Below are 4,453 nucleotides of genomic sequence, written 5' to 3' on the forward strand. Positions count from 1 at the left end.
TTGGTTGACTCAACTTTTATAAAGAATATCTCTTTGGATTTGAGACTTTAGTCTTTGCAACTTTACAGATCTTCTTTATGCACCAAGAGTTTGTAACACTTCAAAGAGAAAGGAAAAATTGAAATCGCATCATATGACCCCTTTAAGGATAAACTCTCAAATATGTTTGAAAGGCATGTCTTGGTACAGGATCTCTTATGGTGCAACAGGGTTAAAATCTCCCTGGGGGAAAAAATTCCACTAAATATCAACAACCTTTCAGTGTCTAAGAGGGTGTTTACACGATGCCGTTTTCAACAAAAACCAGAAAACTTTTGGCCTGAAAACACACTTTTGAAAACAGGTTTTTGAAAACAATTGTGTAATTAGTGTAATATAGTGTAATAGTGTAATTATAGTGTAACAATAGTGTAATAGTATAATTTGCCATTTTGAATCAAAATATGTCATCTATATGAATCGGCTAGAGGTTTTTTTTGCGGGGGGGTCTGGGCAGAGAGAGAGAGAAATTGCAAGCTCATAGACTGGAGTGGTCGAAGTGTATTCGACCAAAGTCCCTTTCTTGGTTCAATTTGAAGCAGCACCGTGCAGACCGATCGATGTATGACGTCAAAGCACCGTGAGAGCTACAGAGAGCAGATGGCTCCACATGCTTTCGAATTGCTCTCGCAGTACTTTGATATCATATAACGATCAGTCTGCGCAGCGCTGCTTAAAATCGAACAAACCTCATCTCACGAGTTGACCCTCTGAGCCGGTCCGTTTTGACGGCACACTTACGCTCACATCCGCATGTAAACATGTCGTCGGCGTGGAAGTTCTTCCTTGTGAGTCAAGCAGACACAAAGTTCGCAATTTGTAATACAATATTGACTGTTTTTGCTCAAGTTCGCTGAAGAAGTTTTAATCAAAGCCACAGCAGAAGTGTTGTGTCTCCCAGCAACACACAGCGGTGTTTGAACGAATCAAGTGAGTCAATGATTCAGTAACACTTTCATAAAGACAGATGCCTTGATTCTGAATGAATCAGCCATTTGAATTAATGACTAATGACTCGCTCATTAAAACAGTAATTTACTGTCATCTACTGGTGGTTTGGTTTCATAATTAAAAGTATTGCGTTTTCCCAACAGTTTTAACTTGTATGTTCAAAAATATTTAAAACATTACTCTTAAAAAATTATTTATGCATTTGAAATTTTGTGGTGTAATGGCACCTCAGCTTCATTAAACAATCTGTGTAAATACATCTAATGCCACTTCAGATGCAGCTTCTGTGTTTCCTGCAGTGAAAAGGTGGAGTTTGTTGATAGTATGCGCACTCTAACGTGAACATTACAATTTGCAAAAATAAATTACTCCACCATACCCCCAGACCCCCTACAAGGTTTATATTACGAACTATGTCACCTTGTGAGTTTGCAGGTATGTTACTAACACTAGTCTACTAAACAGCCCTTATAAAAGATGTATTTAAAATACATAATCTGTGATTTAAACAAATGTGTTACTGATAAAGAGTAGGATTAGGGTTGACCCCAACTCGTCTGGAACATCCCTATTCCAAACCTGAATGCCTTTCATCTGGGAGCTCAAATGAAAATATTTTGAAGAATATAAATAATATATAATAACTCATGTTCTTTTTTCTTCTTTTTTTATTGTGTGTGTTCATTAGGCATGTAAACATCATATTGTTTCATTTGTGGAGACTAATGAAGTGGAAGTGGTGCCTAGTAGCTGGGTACATGATGAGCAGTGCGTCTGGCCAAATCTGAAAGGAGAGAGCCTCACGAAGGCAGTGAAACTGGCAATGAAACCCAGAAAAGACAAAATATTTAGAGTTAAGCTTCTCTACACAACAGGTACTGTAATTCTTTCATGATTAACACCAACAAATTTATGTGATGCATAATATTTAAAGGGGTCATGAACTGCTTTTAAAAAAAAAATGGTATTATGTTCTCTTATGTCCATTTAAAATGTTAGCAAGCGCTGCATCACTAAAGATAGGCGCCTATATTTTTGACGGATAATAATAATAATAATCGTCTTGCTGTCGTCAAATAAATCAGCAACAGGCGATATCTCTGACTATCGTAGATACACGATACTATCGTCTACCGGCACAACCCTAAATTGAAGGTTGTGATGACTATTCATTTCCTTACCATAATGTATTCTCTTGAAAATTCTTTATTGTCAAATGTGTGTTGAATGTGAACTCCTATTAGGAATTTAACCATTAAATGTGAATTTATCTGAGAATATTCTTAAATAAGGAAATCTATTCAGTGATTGGTCCATGCGTATTCCGTCATCCAAAATCCCGTTTGTGGCACAGCAAAGTGTCGTAAATCAACGCTAAGATTGACACTTAAGATTTATTCCTACACTTCGCTTAAATTATGACTGAGATGCTTGATAACTAACTTTTAAGCACAGCTTTGAGTAGGGGTGCTCCGATTGATCGGCTACTGATCAATATCAGCTGATAATCGCGTTGGGATGATTGATCGGCGGTCTCTAAAAAGGCCGATCTCAAAAAAACGATCTCAAGCTGATGACGCTGCCGTGGGAGGTTTGGCATGACATGCAGCAGCACGGTCTCAGTCTCTGTCCGGCGTGGGTGAAATAATTATAATGCTGAAGGTGGGTACTCACCTTCATATTTCTTTATTAAATAACTTATAAAGTAATTTGAAAACCTTGTGTGACACGTAATTTCACAAGCAGTGTGAGTGAATCACTGCGAACGCTCTCACCCTTTCTCTCAAAAATGTGCAAATGGCTTCAAATCACCACACATCGCATCTGCACTATAAGCAAGCTGCACACTGCACAGTTGATTGTCACTTGCACAATCAAGGCAGTGTTGCATCGTCACTAAAGTTTATAAATTGCATTACTTTTTAATTCTTGCCAGTGTTTAACCATTCAGCGCTTGCGCTATCCTGGAGACCGTGCGCTCATGCACACTCGCAGCACGCACACACAACGCCAGGTTCACATTACTCCATTTGCAGTGCGTATGCGGTGCATATTTTTTCCGTGCTCATGTTAACGGATTAAAGCATTCACACTGCACACACGGTTGCGGTCTGGCAGTGCGTTTAGGAGTGGTGAGTCTGCAGCAGTGCAGAAATCGTTTCCGCACCGAGTCTATTTTTGCTGCGCCTCACGCGCTGAATTAAAGTAACAGCACATTGTTTGCGGTAAATACGATCATGCTTTTAAAGCGTTTACACTGCACACGGTTGTGGTCCGTCAGTGTGTTCCAGGAGCGGTGTGTCTGCAGCAGTGCAGAGATCGATTCCACTGAATGCGTTGAATTAAAGTAACAGCGCATTGTTTGCGGTAAATATGAACATGGATTGACATGAAAATGTAGTAATTACACCATAAATGCATATAAGTCTACTGTGTTTAACAGTCAACACATATGGCTAAACAGCCACGGATCAGTAGCGGACTCCTGTGTGAAAGCACAGGTTGCACTCTTGCTGCTTCCCCTCTCACAAGAGACACCTAAGAGGGGAATTCCCCCCATTTAAAAAAACAAAATTCAGGCCCTGAACAAATGTCTAAAAATCCTGATTGGAGTATCACTATAAATAGTTATAAATGATAAAAAGAAGGCTTTAAAAAGATCGGTATCGGCAGATACTGCTTTCTGCAATCGGCGATCGGTGATCGGCCTCAAAAATCCTTATCAGAGCACCCCTAGCTTTGAGCCAAGAATTTTTGAACACAAGTCAATTCTTAGCAGCATTTTTGAGAGTAATTCTCAGAGTCCTGATAAATACGGGCCCAGGTGTACGCGCTGAGAAAAAAGTGCACGTCAGAACAGCACATGAATGAGATGTTTAACCGGCAAGAATTTATAGCACATACAAATAATGTACTTTTGTGATTGTGAATAAGTGCAGTGTCCCGTGAGTGTAACTCTACCGCTGAGTTAACATTTGATGTGAATGTATGTCGCGTTGAACAGTATTCAGACGCAGGCACCAGGACTGATAGAATGTGCGCTGTACAGGAGCACAATACTACGATATTTCTTCAAAAGCATATCGTGGAGACATTTTAATCGTCCACAATCAAAAATCGTCATATCGCACACCCCTACCTCCATGTCATCCAAGATGTTCATGTCTTTCTTTCTTCAGTCACAGAAGTTAAAGTTTTTGAGGAAAACATTCCAGGATTTTTCTCCATATAGTGGACTTCAATGGTGGCTAATGATTTGAAGGTCCAAAATGTAGTTTCAATGCGGCTTCGAAGGGCTCTAAACGATCCCAGCCAGAATAAGAGTCTTATCTAGCGAAACGATCGGTCATTTTGCCTGCCCACGAAATACGAACAGAGTCTTACCTACCCACAAACACTTCCGCTAGTTAGTGTGTTTACATCATGTTGAGAAGACGCTGTGTTCAAGGATACCACAGAAATA

Source organism: Sinocyclocheilus anshuiensis, unplaced genomic scaffold (genome assembly GCF_001515605.1).
Source record: "Sinocyclocheilus anshuiensis isolate Anshui unplaced genomic scaffold, SAMN03320099.WGS_v1.1 scaffold1755, whole genome shotgun sequence".
In the NCBI taxonomy this organism is placed as follows: Eukaryota; Metazoa; Chordata; class Actinopteri; order Cypriniformes; family Cyprinidae; genus Sinocyclocheilus; species Sinocyclocheilus anshuiensis.